An 18,993-nucleotide genomic window follows, 5' to 3' on the forward strand; every position below is an offset into this window, starting at 1 on the left:
TTTCCACCTCTCAGAGAGTGGTCCAGCGTTCTGTGTTGTTTTTGTCCATTTGCTTGCAGTTCCCCACTAACGCAGGCCACGTGGGAGGTAGGCAGCCCACGCTTCAAGGCCGCCGGCCTACCTGGGCCAGACCGCAGGGGACGGGGCCAATCCTTCCTCCGCGACCCTGCGGGAATTTGAAGTCAGAAACAGGAAGCTTTTGCAGCTTCTTTCTGTGGAAGCGGGAAGGGAGATTCAGGAGAATACTGCTGATTTTCTCATCCTTTATGTCGTCGACATTCAAATTGGAACATATCTATACAAAATAGTGATTCAAAGCATCACAATATGGCTCAGGCTGCCACAGACGTTATAAAAAAACTCCACAGGACTTGGGTAGGTCATAAGCACTGACAGCAGACTGCAGGAGAGCATTTGGTGAAATACTGTCAAATGCTGGAGACAGGAAAATTCACATCCCTGTGATGGTCAGTGACCTTCAATGATGGCCAATTTGGCTTCTATTTAGCAGATGGGCTCCCCCTCTGAGCCCAGTTATGCTCAAGGTTTCTCCCTGTTAGTCGGGGAGGTTTTCCTTGCCCCTGTCTCCCTAGGCTTGCTCTGAGAGGGTCTTAAGCTTGGGATCTACAATATGTAAAGCTGCTTTTGAGAAGTGAATTCTGTGGTGGTTTCAGGGTGTGGGAAATGGAGGCTGTTGATTGGCTGTTCACATTCCTTATCCACCTCAGCAGATCTGACTGACAAGCTGCTTACCTAACTGACACCAACTGACAGTTTGACTGCCTGACTGGCTGACTCTGACTGACTGACTGACTGACTGACTGGTGAAACTCAGAATGCACTACATGTGGGGTTATTTAATCTAAAAAAAGGCACACATCCAGTGACAGGGCCCCGTGTAGTGCAGACTTGCTAACAGCCCCTTTTCTTTCAGGAGGCTGTAAATTCTCACTTCTCCGGAATTCACACTTTGAAATTGGATGCTGGAAAGTTTTCAAGTTGTTTTGAATTGTCTTACTTTTTTTGCCCATTGAGAACGCAAAGCAATTGCGAGACTCACTGATGCTGTGGGATTCTCAGATTGAAAGCCAAACCCAGAATTAATTCATAAATCATACCAACGCATAGCACAAACAGGCTACACAATAATTCACTCAAGTCATAATTCAAGTCAAATGCAGTTCTGCTTTTGTTGTTTTTTGTTTTCAAGTTGTAAACAAAAAAGGCACCTGATGTCACAAGGTTGTGATTTAAATGCAACTGTGCATGATTGTGCAGCAAACCATAAAATTTGATTCTGTTTTATGATTGTTTTTTGTACTTGGCCCTCTGGTGGTCAGATGATACATTGCAGTTGGTTCTCAGTCCCTTCACACAGCTCTGTCATTTTTCACTCATGTCAGTATGGGATAGCAGGGATCAAATTTACTCAAGTAAAGATCGAGTAAAGATTTCTCTCAGAGATTATTTAGACATTAGACTCACAGTTTACTGTGTAGTATCACAACTAATTGTACAAAAAAAAAACAAATCCAATGCCATCACTCGAGGCAAATGAAGAATGCATGTAACCGTTGTTTCATTTACACATGACGCTGCCCAAATATCATTTGGGAGGGGAAAAAAACATGCATCCATCCATCCACCGCTTATATATAGTTCAGGGTTGTGGAGGGTGCTGGAGCCTATCCCAGCATGCATTGGGCAAGAGGCAGGAATACACCTTTGACAGTGGAAAATAACAGCCATAAATCATTTGTTTCGGGAATACGTTCAGTCTGAGTCCTTTTTCGCGGAGAACTCGGATGAACGCACTTTTGGTGTCCGGGTCCAGTGGGAAGAAACGACCGGAGCCGCTGGTGTGGGGTGGAGCGTGGAGTTAGCGAAATGGCGGCCCCGCCGTGTCTGTGGCCAAGGTCAGCAGGTGTCTGCTGCCTCTCTGTCTGCTGGAGCGAGCTTTATCCAGAGAAACGCCTTACAGACGGACACATTTACAGCCTTTAAGCACCCTGTCGGCCCTCAGGCGTGAACCAAATAAATACATGTGCTTCTAATTTTTCAGTGCTGCTATTCTTTTCCCTAAGGGGAAAAGATCACAACTTTGCATTCATTTGTGCATTGTAGTCTATGCATTTTATGCATGGGCACAACGCCTTTTCCCCCTGTTCAATTTATGGCTTGTTGGCCAAAATAGAAAAAGAGTTGGCTTTAATGATATGTGAAGTCCTATAAGGTAACTGGAGTTTTTCCATCCATTAACCACTGAAGCCGAGTAGTTGTCTACCCGTGTCCCTGTCAGTAGAAAAACCAGACCTGTGTGTGTGTGTGTGCATGTGTGAGTGTGTGTGTGTATGTGTGTGTGCATGTGTGTGTGTGCATGTGTACGCATGTGTGAGTATGTGTGTGTGTGTGTGTGAGTGTGTGTGTGTGTGTGTGTGTTCATGTGTGAGTGTGTGTGTGTGTGTGGCGTGTGTGCATGTGTGAGTGTGTGTGTGTGTGTGTGCATGTGTCAGTGTGTGTGTGTGTGTGTGTGTGTGCTTCTGGTATGGAGTAGTCCTGCTCCTGAGCAGTCCTCGGTCACATCCTTTATTTTGAATTCTTTAACTCTGTGTAACCCAGCGACATTCCTGCAGATTACATCTGTTTTTGCAACATTGAGAATAACAGTCTATGTTCATATGATTTTATATTTTGGTTAGCCACATGTTTTGTTGATATTTCCCATGTACTATAATAATCTGGATATTTGATACTTTTAAAATGGTATCGTAATCTGCTGTAATTTCACTAAGGTCTAAAGCAGGGATCAGCAACCCACGGTCCTTGAGGGCTTAGAACTGCTGGTTGTCCACCCTCCCTTTACCTGGGAGTCAGGTGTAGCACCGATTACCCAGGAGAAAAGTAAACCGGGGCTGGATTTGGATTTGAGGGCCAGGGTTGATAATCCCCAGTCTAAAGCATTTAAGTATTTCAAATGAAGTATTTGACTCAGGTCTGCTTCCCACATTGACCGGTTATGGGTTTTTCAGTGAATGGTCCCCACTCAAATCTGCACAAGGCTACTGATTCTACTCTATTTTCCATTCAAATCCTTCTTTAGATCAGGAGGCTTTCTGAAAGTAGGGCATGTGATTTGCCTGGTGATGTCATGGAAGCGACCCTGCTTAACGGTTATGAATCTTGCAAACAGTGGAAATCGAGTCATGCGTAGTGACCGTGGTCCAACCAAACCTTACCGCTGGTCTCCCAAAGACCGCCGGCAGACCCGCCGTACTGACTCACCCGGGGTCTGAGAAGGGTCAAGGCCAGTTCCTTTGCGAGCTGTTTGGCAGGGGTCGGCTACTTCTCAGGACCGAGCACAATGCATTCATGAAGTGCTTTGACCACATCCTGTTTTAGACTGTTTTGAATGAGCCAGGCCCAATCTCAGTTAGAGGCCCATCTCACCTCTTGACATGCATAAATAATTCACCCATTAATCGGATTAGCTACCGCTGGAATGTACGTCGGTATGAAATCCAGTTTCTGTTGAATGTGACACACTTTGTCTTGTGATGAGCCATATTTTTGTTTATCAGAACCCTCTGGATTTCTGTAATTTCCCTGCAAACACGTTCAGTATGCAGCTGGTACTTTGCATTTTGTGGTGTGCTTCGAACCCTTGAGTAGAGATTCTACCTGCCCCAGCTATTTTTGGCACTTACTATGTTATAATTTTAGTCACCTTCTTGAATTAAGTACCTTAGAATTCACTGCTCATTTACTGGCCTTGAGGGGTCCTGGGTCAGTGATGTTTTATGCTTATGTATTGTAATTTATTGTAATTTATTTTAATCATTCATTTTCTGTCTTAATTTTTATCTCTTTTATTCTTTCCCCCCCTTCTCTAAAGGGTCCCCCGGGTCCTAAAGGAGACAAGGTAGGAAAACAGATATTTTATTTAAATATTCAGCTCACCCAAATATTTATATTTTTGTCATATTCAGTGTTTTAAAGTTCTCCCACTGCCCTTCTCCCGCTGAGCATTCTCCCTCATCCGAATTAATGGGAAGCACATTGTTGGAAACGGTTAGCTCAAAGCGTTTCCCCAAAACCGTCCGCTCTACCCCTTTCACCTCATCACAGCCCCCCCCCAGACACACACACACACACACACACACACACACACACACACACACACACATACGCACACACACACACACATACACACACACATGCATACAAACCCTCTGCCCCCCTTCTAGCTTTGTTCCTTACATTACCCTCAAAAACAGCGAGTTCATGCCTTGACTTTCTTGCTAAATAGTTTTTCTTTCTTTTTTTAAAATGCATTTTTGCACGGTATTCTGCATTTCTCACTTAAGTGTGAATTCCTTTGCGACCTCAAGCCTGGCTCGTTTCTGAACTCTTAATTCCCCCTCAGAAGTGAGAGACCGGTCCGCAGAGCTGAAATTGGCTCCATTAACGGTTTATCACCAGGCCTTAAGTGAGAGTGCTCTACTGTGCCTCTCTCTCCTCTCTCCCTCTGTTTCTCTCTTGCTATCTCTCTTTATCTTTCTCTATCTCCCTCTGTCTCTTTCGATTTCTCTGTTTCTTTCGCTCTCTCTCCTCCCCCCCTCACTCTCTCCCTTCTATTTTTCACTCACTCACGCACTTCCTCCCTGAGTCTTTACCCCGGCATTAGAAGTCCCCCGTGCCAGTGAGCTTCTGGGGGCTCATATAGTTAAGGCACTGTTCCAGCGTACTGTATGCCCCAAACTGCTACTGAATACCCCGGGGCTGACTGTGACTGGCAGCCTTGCAGCGCGGCTCCTGATTGGCCGCAGCGTCACCCAGGGAGGGAAGGGTTTCGGCCGGTGGGTTTGCCAGGGTCTCATTGGCACACGGCAGCGACCTCTCGTGGCCGATCGGGTAACTGCTGCTGTGCAGTTTGTCGCTTCACTGCTATCTCCCAAATCGACGAAGGGCATGAAGATGTCCGGACTTCCAAATTCGGAAGGACAAAGAATCTGAGATTTTAGAAATAGGTTCCATGTTCTTCACTTGACTACAAGAGAGCAGCATTAATTATGTAGAATCAATTGCCTGCTGATTCTGGCACTTTTGCCCAGAGGAAAGAAAAACACCTCACCAACAGTGCTGACATTGACACTCTGTTTTTATTTGTATTTTTCAGTGGCGCAATCTGGATTTTATTCCCGTGAAATATTACATGGGTGACAGAAAGCTAAAGGGGCAGTTTTCGGTGATTAGATCTGTTCCGTTTCCTGTGCATTCATTCATTAATTTGCTCTATGTATCTTTCTCCCCGCCTATCACTCAGCGCTACTGCGGCCTCCAGAAACCAATCACACGCCTACCCCCCAAGGCACTGGAGAACTAATCAGGGATCTGAACATTAACAGTAGCACGACCAGAAATGTACTAAATACACAAACTGCGGTAGAGCGCTCTTCTTCTTCCAAGAAGCTCCCTTTGAACTGGCTGCCTTCGCTGAAGTTGATAATTAATAGTTGTTAAATTAGATACAGGGGCCCATCTTAAATCTTAGCTATCACCATTAGTCTTCTTCAGCTTTATTTATTTACTTATTAGATTTTGTGTTGTAACTTTGCCTGCCCACAGACCCCCTACCGTGGCATGAAAACTAGAAGGCGAGCTGAGCTTTAGCCTGTTTAGCTCTCGGTAATGTCCGCTTCAGTTCATTATAAAATGCGGAGCCAAAGCTGATGGAGAGGGAGAGATCGTAGTTTAACGAGAATGGCTCACCTGGGAATATTCTGCTGTAATCAAAAGTCTTTATGTCAGTGGGTTTAATCGCCTTGAGGTATGCCCCTAATCTTCGGAGTCAGTTAATCACTCTGAAATGCATCTTTAAAATGTAATCTTCTGTTCATCGCCCCAAGATACCGCTTTAATCTATATCTTTACTCCCCTCTCAACATCCCCCATCATCTGAGCACCTGCTACAGGGTTAGGAAATTAAATAGTAAATGCTAAGATACTCTTTGGGAAGGGAGTTACATATGATACATTAGCATGTTAGCATACTCCTCCTCTCACACATAAGGCATTACTGTGTGGCCATGTACCTCCTGACATATGAGACATAGCATGTTAGCATACACCTCCTCACACATAAGGCATTACTGTGGGCATATACCTCCTCACATATAAGACATTAGCATGTTAGCATACACCTTTTCTAAGATGAGAGCCTTGGATCTTTTCTGTCCTCTACCATCCATACATGGTGCTGTTGAGTAAATTGGTTTGGAAAAAAACAAAACTGTTTAGATGCTGGTGTGGTCTGTACACATAATACTGTGTGTGTGTGTGTGTGTGTATGTATGTGTATTTGTGTGCCTGTGTGTGTGTGTAGTGTGTGTCTTTGTGTCTGTGTGTGTGTGTGTGTGCTGGAGTTCATTTTCTGCTTTCCTGCCAAATCAGTAAATAAATTAGCTTTGCTTGAGCATTAGCATTAGGTTTTTTTATTGTTACAGGTGGGTTTTCAAATGTTGTATTTTCCCCATGGAGAAACAAGCAAATTAAATGTTTTTATGTAACCACTTGTTTTATCTAGGCGCATGATCACATTCAACACAAAAAACAACTCCCGGGTTGAAACCTTCACTGCACTTGTGCTGCCTCACATCCCCCATTGCAAGCTAGCTACAAATACTCCACTGAAACCTGACCCCACCACACTCTGTAGCCTAACCCACTCCTCCCCATACAGAAAATAAATATCCCAGACACATCTTAGAAGATGAAATACAGGGAGAGCAAATGCGATTCAGCAAATGAGCACAAAGGCAGAGTTTGCCAGCGCAGCAGAGATATGACTGAACATAGTTATTTTATAATATTTTCAGGGTAAAAATTCTGCATTCGCACAATAATCACACTGAAAATGATTTGACCTTTGCCACACCTCAAAGCTATAATGCAGATTGCATGCCAGCGTTTTCTTACCACTGAATTTTATAATATTTTCAAGGTAAAAATCCTGCATAGCATGCCTTTTAGCACAATAATAACACTGAAAATGATTTGATCTTTGCCACACCTCAAAGCTATAATGCAGATTGCATGCCAGCCTTTTCTCACCACTGAAAACAATGAAGGGCAACTTTGAGTGTGTGAAAAGCACAGAATTACCTGATTCAAAGTTGTTACATTCTGAGCTTAGGGTATCCTGGTAAGGAAAAATGAGAAGAGAAAAAGATTGCTTTGGTTTATGACTTGTGTTGGTTTTCATTATTTTTGAACTGTTGGCATGACAAAAACATTTTATGACAACATTTGAAGGTTTGATTGAGGTTTTAGGTCATTTCTCATTGGATAGAGTGCGCTTTATGTTTCAAGAGCTCACAGTCAACAGGGAAACTCCCTTTGGCTCTTGGTGGCCTAGGGTAATTGCACAGTTAGCAAACAACCAATCAGAGCATGTAGTGGTTTTCCATTCTCTCTTGGTCAGGTGGCCCCAGACCCTGTGCGACTCTGATCTGCTCACACTCCAAATACACTGTGGTGTGTGTGCGTGTGTGCGTGCGTGTGTTGGGCTGATATAAGTGTTTTTACATGGATCTTCTGACTCCTCACAGGGGGACCAAGGTGACCAGGGGCCACGGGTAAGATGCATGCTTTGGGGCCTCTCCCTTTTCTGTGTGCCTCACACTTGTTTAAAACGGCTACCCCTCTCTCTCTCTCTCTCTCTCTCTCTCTCTCTCTCTCTCTCTCTCTCTCTCTCTCTCTCTCTCTCTCTCTCTCTCTCTCTCTCTCTCTCTCTCTCTCTCTCTCTCTCTCTCTCTCTCTCTCTCTCTCTCTCTCTCGGTCATTTGCTTAGCAGACACCTTTACCCAAACATGTGCACATGTAAATATTTTGATTTTGATTTAGGATGTAAGACTATAGGTTGATGATATATGGAAAAATATATATAAATATATTCATCTTTTTTCAGTATTATACATTTCTTATTAAAATAAATATTGTTGTTCTCTTGTTTATAGCATTTTTTATTTTTCTGAAAAACCAGGGCTTCCTGGAATGAACTCCTCACTTGGCTGCATTTATTACAAATCCTGCCAGCAAACATATAGTTCCCGCTAGCTGCCCACTAACAGCTGCTCTGCCAGCATTTTAAAGTCAACAATACAGTAGTATTATGGAAAGTTAAGGTCAGGTATTCCAGATGAAGATCAGCTGTTGAAAGGATGAAAAATTGCTGGTGAACAGGCTTGCTGCTCGTGGACTGCCTTACTGCCAATTTGCAAAACACTGGCCAACCATCAGCTGGGTCTGTTGGAAAGCCTGATAGGTGTTTAGTTGCTTTGAACAACGATGGGAAGTCATGTTTATTCAGAAGCTTCACCACGTCCAAAATGTATTAAACTGCGGAGTAGCAGTGCTTATTATGGAATTTCTGAATTTTGTGTGTGGGAGTTTATTTGTATGTGTGGGTTTTTAAGACTAAAGTTACTGTTCAGATCAACAGCAGTCCAATTAGCTGGCAAAAGGCTGTTAAAGGTCAATAAATGCTAGAATATATAGAGAGAATTTTATTGAGAATCTGAAACCTAATGATGCTGCTGTATTTTGTCAGGCTTTTGGTCTTGGGCTTTGGTGTCTAAAGTATATATATTTTTTCAATGAATAGACAAAGCTCTTTCAAATGATAAAATCAAAAGTTTTGTGTCTTCAGGAGGCCAATAATGAAGGGATTTTTTTCTACTGGCATATATTCATTCATATCATCATAAATTGCAACCAAACAAAATCTGAAGTAGGCAACCAGACAGTTTTTTGCTAAACTCCTGATGTTTACAGAAAGTGAATTTTTAGTGTCTGCCATTAACTACTGTTAACTCCTTTCCCTCTCATTCTGTGAAATGTGTTGTTCACACATTGATTTAGATTTTTCATCACAGCCAACACAACTCATTCTGGTTTGGTACATGGGCCCAATACTGCCCAAAGGGTTGAGAGTCAACTGATGTAATCAGACCTTGGTTTAAATAGCATTAGTTTTGGATTCAAATTCTTTTCTGTGCTCTACTGTGCATTTGAACCTGCAAGCGGGAGCAGATGGGTGGGGTTTATACTTTTGTGATCTTAATTTGTTCCAATACACCAGGCAAGCATAGTCAAATTCAGGAAAGTATTTGAATCCAAAACAAATACTATTTGAATCCAGGTCTGGATGCAATCTAATGACACTGTTACCAGTGGTAGGTAGACAGCCAAGTATCAAGTCACAAGCTCACCAGGATGCTCTGGACACACCCAAGGCTGCATTAGAGAGACCAGACAAAACCCTCGTTAACTCTCCACACAAGGTCATTTGATTTGGGCAGGAAATTGGGTGGGGGAGGGTGGTGAGATAGAATTGACCTGGGTTGGGTTTCTAGTATCAGTATTCATTTTGGACATTTAGCCTGGGAGTTAAAATCATCCGCCACCAAGAAAAACCGTTTATCTTTCACGCCGCAAGGCAGACGACAGGGAAACCTCAACCCTGGTTAAATAAATAGGGTTTTAATGGCCTCCGATGCTCCCGTAGGCTACAGGCGCAGAGTGTTTATTTAATTAACTTATCGTTATGAATACCCCTGTCACGAACGTCGAAATCTCCTGGGAGAAACCGAGCGAGACGCACTCACCACCGAATCAAATCAACCGCTGACATATTGACTTAGCACATTAAATTAGTAGGTTAATGTAGTAGAACAAAATGATGGGGTTTCAGGAAAAATAAATAAATAATAGCTTGCCAACTGAAGCTGTAACTGGAGAAGAGGGGCACTTTTCTTTCGGCATTCTTTCGATGGAAATTTGAGTTTAACTTCATTCGGGACGAAACCGTGATGCATTACGGCTTATTAATCTTCAGTGGGAAATCATGATTAAGGCAACAACGTGCATATAAGTTAATGTTTATGGGATAAATAAGTGTCAGGCTAGTCATATGTAACTGATGAGAGAGGGGGTGATTTAAATGTACTTAAGTCTAAATAGCTTTAAAAACTAGCAGCGGTACTCTTTCACAAAGCCATTTATGTTTTCATTTGACCTTGAAACTGGATTTCCGGGATTTAAATGTACTTTTAAAAAGTCTAAACAGCTTTAAAAACTAGCCACGGTACTCTTTCGCTAAACCGTTTATGTTTCAATTCGACCTTGAAACTGGATTTCCAGGATCTGCTGTTCTTAAAGAGCTTTGATTCATACATTGTCTGAGAGAAGACCTCTCATTCTATTATGAAGTTCATAGGGTCGTTCAATTAATGGACACTGAATAGACTCTGAGAGAATACTGAAATTATTTTATCAGGTATTATCAGAGGCATTTCTGGTACCGATTCACTTGCAGCCATGTAGTTATACATTAACGATAGCGGTCGGAAATGACAATGTCTTTAAAGACTGTGTTCAGTAGCTTTAGTTGCACTGAATAAAAATCATACCCATAGGTTTGGAGGAAGAAAGGTAAAAATGTCATCCCAAATATCTTAATATGAATTCATTTCTAGAATGGCTAGTATGAGACCTGACATTTGACTACAAGACACTAAGTGGTCCAGAATTCTATCCCCCAAAGTTGAAATGAAACCTACATCTACATATCTTAAAAATTCTTAAATGATATTGGTGCCCATAAATAACAAACGGTTCAGAAATAAATTATGCTTCATTTTATTAGCATAGAAAGCAAGTGACAAGAATATGCCCTCAGGAGTGTACTTGTTTATAATTAAAGATGTTTCCATTATGTTCACCTGTGTATCATTTAGTTAATACAGTAATTAGGATCATTAATAAAAAAGACCATTTATACAGTTATACATCTTCGTACTGATACATAATTCACTATCCAAAAATGACCCTTGAATGGATACAAAAATGGAAGAGTTAATAAACTGGGTTAAGAGAAATTGGGATGTATTTGCTCATTGGTAGTGAAACAAATGCCAAAATGTGAGAAGACACCACAGTCATTCTTAACCCAATATGATAACCCTGACTGTAGCCTGCGAGTGAATGACTGTCAGTTTTAAGTCTGTTTGACAGCCCTGACTCTAGCCTGCTAGCACATCACTATCAATTTTAACCTTGTACGATAACCCTGAGTGTAGCCTTCTAGCGAATCACAGTCAGTTTTAACTCTGTATGATAACCTTAACTGTAACTTCCTAGCACATCACAGTCAGTTTTAATCCTTATTGATAACCCTGACTGTAGCCTGCTTGCACATCACAGTCAGTGTTAACCCAGCATGATAACCCTGACTGTAAACTGCATGCTAGCTGTGAGTGTGTCAGGAGCCTCTGTACCTCCCTCCTGGGATAAAACAAAAAAGGTCAAAGGTCAATGTGAGAGTTGGAACCATATAGCACCCCAAATATGGGAAGCTCTAAATCATCATTTCCTCCTCTGGTTTGCTGGAAGAGGGCCGGGGGGGAGGGGGTGGTGGGGGGTCGTCCATGTGGCGCATCGGGCTGTGAGGCCTCAGTGTAAAGGTCAGGGCAGGAGGTCAGAGGTCAAGCAAGCAACAAATAAGGCTACTTAAACCAAGGCTACTTTGGCTCTACTCAGCAGCTAGCAGTAATATCAGGGATGAAATAATGAGGGCTGTCTGTGCTGAGCTTATGTGGGAGTGCTAGCTAATGATGCCGCCAACAGCTGGCTTCAGGAAACAGCGTTGTTTTAAATGCAGTTATCTGAAACCCTGCCCCGCTCTGGTTTAGAGAAGTGTGATAAAACAAGAACGTCTTTTCCTCCTGCTGTTTTTGAAACTTGAATAAGGCTTTCCGGTGTCCATTTTTTAAAATGGCAAAACCAGCCAATCCCAGACTTACACTCACACACACACACAGAGAACAAATGGGAAATGTTAGTCAGAGCATCACTACAGATGCACATTTTTATCCACTGAATTCATCTGGAAAGACTGAGAGAGGTATTATCTACCACCTCACATATTTTACTCGGAAAAAATACCCCCACCCCCATATTTTTTCAGTGAAGGGGGGGTGGTGGATTAGCTAGGTCAGTGCACGGCATGTTTATAAAACAACAATTACGCTCCTGCAGGCAAAAGATTACAATGCTGCTGTTATTTTGTTAACACTCTGATGCTAAAAGAGAGAGAAAAAAATTGCTCATTCGTGAATTGCTGAGATTGTCAACAAACCTATTATCATCATTCAGTCATTGCCACTCTTCGCCGAGACAGGCTGTTACCTGGGGGGATGTGTGCACCTACTGCCAGGCAAGGTGTGGATTTTACACCTTGGATGTTTATTACTGTACTGTTTATTACTGTATGTATAGACAGTTTGGCAGTGCTGCACTAGTGGAGTATACAAGCAGATCTTATTGACCATTGGACATTTCCAAAGCCTATAAGTCTGTGTAAGGTTATCACTTATGGTCAAACTGCAGTCCTGTAGGAAATTTAGCATAATGGGATAAACCAATTAAGAGGTATCCTCTCGTTTTCGAGGGGGTCCCACCTGTCTTCCGGATGGGTAAAGACAACACACATCGCAATAAACTGGATTGCTAGTTCTGAAGCAGGCTGCATGCTTCTCGCTAAAGTCTTTTGTCCCATGAGGTAGTTGTTTCTGTGAGGTCAGCCACCTGAATTGCTGCAAGCATAATGAGTCCCACATGGGCACATCCTAGGCCCGGAAACTGAGAATGCCACTGAAAAGCACATGAGTATAAAATATATATTTTTAAGTAACTTTCTCTCATCACGTTCCATGTAAGCACATTTATTGCACATACAGTACAGGTTATATTCTTCATATACATAGGCGTATACTGTACGTTGGAAGAATGTTGGACCATAAAGTGAACACATAAAAATGCGTAGCAATGAGTCATGTTCAGATTTGCTTTTAAGTTTACACTACTGACATTTACACTCTGCCAGAGTCAGAGATTTTACCAAGCCAGTTCAGCTCCACAACAATAGCAGGTGATCATAATAAAGGGAAGGCGAGAGTCAGGGGCCCTAAGCTTCCTCTAAGTCCATAAAGCAGAAACAAAGAAGCTCATTGTTGAACAGAATGGTGTGCTGAAAATGTCACACTTTTCAAATCTAATTGTATTAACGTGTCGTCTTTTTTATTTTTAAGACCAAACTAAATGCAAGTCCTTCTTCGGCTAAAAATCCCTTCAGCAGCTACCTTGAACATGAATAATTGTAGTATTTTAATGGTAGTTAAGCCTAACAAATTCTCCTTTTGTATGTTTTTGAGAAGTTCTATGTTCTTTATGATCTCTCATCTTCATTTTCAGAAGAAATGAAGTTATTAGCCCTGATAGTGAGTCTTGTCCTTATCTGTGCAACCCAAAAATGATCCGCCTAGTTTGTGCACTCTATGTCCTGCCACCAGATTTATATTTTGTAGCCAATGAGTGAGTTAGTGACCAGTGCTCCAGGCGTTGTGTCAGGTTGGGATGGGGGAACAAAGAGAAAGAAAGAAAGAGCAAGAAAGAGAAAGAAAGTAAGAAAGGATACTGTTTAAATTAAAGATTGAGAGGATTTAACAGGGAAAGCTTTCTAAATCAACTTTAAATCCATGCCGTAGTGTATTTTTTTCAACATGATCTCACACTGATTTTTCATTCCCTGGGTTCACGTGTACTGAATCCTGGATAAGCAGCACCCCACGATAACATTCTGCAATTGCAAGTAGAAATATAATAAATATAAAATATGAGCAGATATATTAAATAATAGATGCATTTACACATAATCCGTGGGCAAATGGCAAAAAAAATGCCTACGCCTTATATCTGCACATTTTATAGTTTCATTTTCTTCCTGGAATGCAGGTGTCTGCTAAGTAAAGTGATGATTCTGCCTTTGTTTGTAAGAATAAATTGGAATTGAATAAGCTATAAATGTGAATTGTGCATGTATGTTTATTCACTAAGACTTGTAAATTGTAAAGTGTAAATAATGCAGTGGTGGTAAAGAATGGCGATCCAGAGGAATTCTCTTTGCATTCAATACCGCCAGGTGCAGAATATTAAAAACATCTACTGTGCAGTTGAGAAACTTACTGTCAAGCACTTGAATGTGATTTCCTTTTTCATATACTGTATATTTGTAGGCCCCTACTAAAATGTTTTACAGTTTTGAAATTTTAACTACACTATACAAAACGTATTGTTTCAACTTTAAAAAGTTAGTCTCTGGGCTTCCTTAAAGTTCCAAGCTTTAGTGTGTTTACACTCATCTTGTCTTGTCTCAAGCTCACTTAACTTAAAAAATCAAGGCAGCCCAGACACGTAACTGTTTTAAGTTGAAGCAATATGCACTTGCTGAGCACTTTTACCTATCTACTTAGAGGTTTGAAGCTTTGTGTGTTCAGAGATGCTCTTCTGCATACCACAGTTGTAATATGTGGTTATTTATGTTACGCATCATAACTCTAAGTGGATAAAGAAAATAAGTCTAATAGATACCGAATAAAGTGCTTGGTGAGTGTATATTTTACAGTGTACCCGCCAGAAAAGCCAGGTAGCTGAAATGTGTTTGAACTAATGTGTCCGGGTAATTGTCACTAATAAAGAAAGAGCTATTGTAAGTTAATTAACCATAATTTGGTAGTGCATTGAGTGCATGCCTTTGATGTCCCTGTCATGGTGAGTGTCTCCACTGTTCAATGTGAAATTGCTAAAAGGCTATTGACAATACATTGGCCTTCTACTTTATTCAGAAGCATATTTTCTCTCCAACTGACAAGCATTTGGTACAAGACAAAATAATAGCTATAGCTTGATTATTAGTGACATCAATATTCATTTGTAATCATCCAAAATTTAAAAAAGGACTTTTATTTTCTTTGGTGAGGGCTTCTCACTTGTAATTCATTGTGAAACACTGACACGGGAATGTTCGGTCAGATTAAAATCAATAAGCTTTGACCCACCTGTCATAAATAGCAAGCTGCTGTAATTGCTTGCAGCTGGTTTGGCTGCGGTTACCACCAATAAGGCTTGCGAATGAAATAACCTGTTCATGTTACTGTATAAACATCGCAAGTATATTTTGATCAATGCATGTCATTTCATTCTATGTCGGTTGTAAAGCTAATTATGAAGCTAAAAAAACGCACAGCTCTCGTGACATGTTGCCTTCGGTTGTTTTGTGGTTTGATTTTCTTTTTATCCGTTGGTTTTTGCATTGTGCCTGTGCTCTGTCCGCATGCCCTGCCTGCCTGTGTTGTGTACCTGTGCTGTGTGTCCCCTCCAGGGGTTACCTGGCCCCCCTTCTCTGGCGGCTTTGCACAGCAATCAGATCCTGACCGTTAAGGTTTGTGGTGGCGGCCTAGACGCGCTAGGTCAGGCATGAGGAGCCCACGCGCACACTGGGAACGGGGTCTGAAAGTGGGTCTGAACATCGCCACCCCTCCCCCCCACCCACACCACCCAACTCCCAATGATGTTGTCTGACACAAGAAATTGATTGCAACATGACCTCCTGCTAGACTTAATCTTGACTGATGGTGACTACATACGCTTTCACGATGACAAGAACAGGCCATTTCACCCATCAAGGATCACCACTTACTGCTCAGAGCCCAACAGTGACTGTGATGGGGACACTGTGCTGTAGGAGGTTGCATCCTTCATTCGGGGATTGAAATGAGGTCCTGACTCACTGCGGTCATTGAAGTTCCTGTGGCGTTTTTCAAAAAAGTATTGGGGAGTTAACCCCTGGTGTCCTGGTCAAATTCCATTAAATTCCTTACCAGCTTTGTTTCATTACATGTCATTTGGCTTACGCTTTTATCCAAAGTGACTTACAGTTGATTTAAACTAAGCAGGAGACAATTGTCCCCTGGAGCAATGCAGGGTTAAGGGCCTTGCTCAATGGCCCAACGGCTGTGCAGATCTTATTGTGGCTATACCGGGGATCGAACCACCGGGTCCCAGTCATGTACTTTAACCACTATGCTACAGTCCGCCCTGTTTCCCAAGGTCATTGCCAGTGCAGGGTATTGTGTGGCATACCTTGTTAAAAGATAAAAACAAAAGGTCAATTGCCAATTACTGTTAGGTGTGGTCAGGTACAGCCGGTTTCTCAAGCCGTGGGAAAAAGTTTATTTCCCCCATTAGAGATTTAAATGACTTGGCATGAAAGAATGTAGCTGGCATTCCCAAACCCGTAAGGGTTAGATTATGGGAAAAAGCACAGTTTCCTAACTGAAGCAGGGCTTGACCAGAGACTGCCAGTGCAGAAAAGAAAAAAAAGAAAAGAAAAAGAACTAGAGAGCTGGAATACTGAATGATAAAAGTTAAAGAAATATATTTTTTAATGGATTTAGGCACTTTGCCACAAACCACTTTTTCCAACATGGCAGCTAATTGGTCAAAACGTTCTGTAGATGTGTGCCCTGGGAAAAAATCTTCTGGCTGAGGCACACATTCTTCAAATCCTCCTCACTCTTCCAGCTTGTGAAATTTTCTATTCTGCAGTATATTGGAAGGAAAAACATTGCAGAACAATGAATGAGATTGGAATTGGAATGGAAGGTAGGTTGGGTGGAAGGGGGGAGATTCGCGTGGTTCAGACTCTCTTCTCCAAATTCGTTTTCAGTGTGTGAATCTCCGTGGGTCTGACTTGGCGCTAAGCTCTGTTGTGCTCATGACAGCGCCTTCGTTGCGGGCAGTTTCCCGTTCTTTCTTTGGCACCCAAACGAGGTTGAGACGCTTCGCCCAGAACCTCATGGAAAAGCGTTGATCTCTCCCAACAGCGAAGGCACTGAGCTTGGGTTTTTTTTTTTTTTTTCTGTCACGTTCCTAATCTATTTCTTCTTTTTCCCCCTCCCTCCTTTTTATCTCTTCTTCTCCACCACCATTTATTCGGGGACCTCCTTGGGCTATCTCCTTCTCCGACCTTCACCTGTCCCACTGACCTCTGACCTCTGAACTCTGCACCTACTCAGATGGTCTTCCCTAAGATCAATCATGGCTTTCTTTCCGCTGATCAGCAGCTTATTAAACGCCGGCTCATTAAGGTAGTGCCTACCATTTCTCTCCTCTCTCTCTCATCCATCACTCCTCTCCTCCCTCTACCCTCTCCTCCTCTCACCAGTTTGCCTGCTACTGTAGGGTTTCCATACACTGCATCACAAGTACAGTACATGTTCCTTGGTATGACCAGTTAGGTTTGATCACCAGGGACCAGTAGAAGACTGAATACAGATTGGCTTTCTTTTTGCTGAAGCCGCTTTTTAAAACACGTATCACAGCAGTTTACACTGATGAAGGCTTGAGGGCTCATTTATACGGATGATGTCTTCAGAGCATCAAACCCTTGCCTGTGACAGCTTGTTTTTGGTTTTTCTGTTTGGTAAGTGGATCAAGTGTATGGTATCTGTCTCTGAGGCATGAAATAAGATTAATATATATTTTTTTATCTTATACATTTGATTATTATTATTATTATTATTATTTCTTGCTTTTCTTATGGTTATTAATTATTTTACACTGTTAGTTCTGGCTCAAAGTCTCAGTGTCTGAGAGCGTGAAACCTTAATAAAGAATAAAGTTTCTTGAAAATATTAAATTTCATCTGCCACCGTCACCACGTTTTGTCTTCATTGATTTTCCTAAAAAAACTTAAACATTAATGGGAAGTTACTGTATGTATGTCCATCATAAGTGATTTCAACCCACATGACCAATTAATTATTCAATTAAAAAGTGAAACATAGTTTGAGCCCATAGCCGTAAGCAGATTGATTGAATTATTATTTCGACTTATAATTTCTTACACACACACACACACACACACACACATACACACACACACACATACTCTCAAAACCAGTGTTGCATACTTTTTTCAACTTTCCTATTATCCATAAGAACAACACCACTCAAACTTCCAATAGAACAGTCTCCATTTCATAACAAAGTGCTTAATCGTAAGCCCATCACTTGAAAATGATAAAAGCAATCTGTTTTCCTCTGACATTAGTACTCTTACATATGTTCTGCAATATCCAATTGTGTTTTACTAATTTTTCTTTCCTCCTTCCCCTGTAATTCAGGGAGATCAGGGGCAAGCTGGCCCCCCCGGACCACCGGGGCCCCCAGGCCCCCCCGGTCCTCGAGGGCCCCCAGGCGACACAGGTAAAGATGGTCCCAGGGGAGTCCCAGGTCTTTCGGTGAGTAACATCCTCACCAACATCTCCTAGTTGTCATATATTAAAACCAGCTTAATATGTCCTCTGACTACTCACCCCATATGAGCCGTTTCAAATGTTATCACTGGATTTAATGGGCATTATCAATGGTTATAAGCCCCATATGGGTTAGTAGGAGCCTACTACACCCACGGGTTGGTTCTGAAGACCGTTGTCTGTTCTATTCACATGGTTGATGAACAGTATGAATACAAGAACACCCCAGATTCAGTAGGAATTCACTGTGTCCCTCAGCATGTCTGCCAAATACATTACATTGCATTAATGGCATTTGGCAGACGCTCTTATCCAGAGTGACGTACAACAAAGTGCAAAGTGCATACCCATAAGTACAATTTCAACAGCTACCTGCACAACAAAGATAAGGACCAGGGCCTATTTTATTTTATTTATTTATTTATTTATTTTTGTAATACTGCAACAAGCAAATGTATGAACAAACCACTTATCAAGCCAAGCAAAACATCCAAATACACAAGTAAATATCACTGGTAAAGACAACAATTAAGTTTGAAGCATAACTTAGTGTTTTCAGGTAAGCCGAATTAAAACACCCGTTTCAAATGTTATCACTCAATTGAATTATACTGGATCTGGAGTCTTCTTGTATTTGTATGATTGATCAACCTTGTGAAAGGATGATAACAGTCTTCTGAATGTACTAGTAGGTGTAGTAGGCCCATATATATGAGGTTGATAACCACTGATAAAGCCTATTCAATGAAGTGATAACATTTGAAACGGGTGCCCATAC

General features: G+C 41.8%; 1 protein-coding gene across 1 annotated transcript in view; it reads left to right on the top strand.

Annotated features, from left to right (window-relative positions):
• The first annotated feature begins 3,898 nt into the window (after positions 1-3,898).
• LOC133135871 (collagen alpha-1(XXV) chain-like) overlaps positions 3,899-18,993 on the top strand; it is an 84,716-nt gene continuing 69,621 nt past the window's right edge. The window contains exons 1-4 of the mRNA XM_061253191.1: positions 3,899-3,919; positions 7,608-7,634; positions 15,278-15,337; positions 18,084-18,200. The gene's annotated coding sequence lies outside the window, so the exon portion shown is untranslated. The remainder of the gene's footprint in view (positions 3,920-7,607; positions 7,635-15,277; positions 15,338-18,083; positions 18,201-18,993) is intronic.

The sequence above is a fragment of the Conger conger genome, chromosome 8 (genome assembly GCF_963514075.1).
Source record: "Conger conger chromosome 8, fConCon1.1, whole genome shotgun sequence".
Classification (NCBI taxonomy): domain Eukaryota; kingdom Metazoa; phylum Chordata; class Actinopteri; order Anguilliformes; family Congridae; genus Conger; species Conger conger.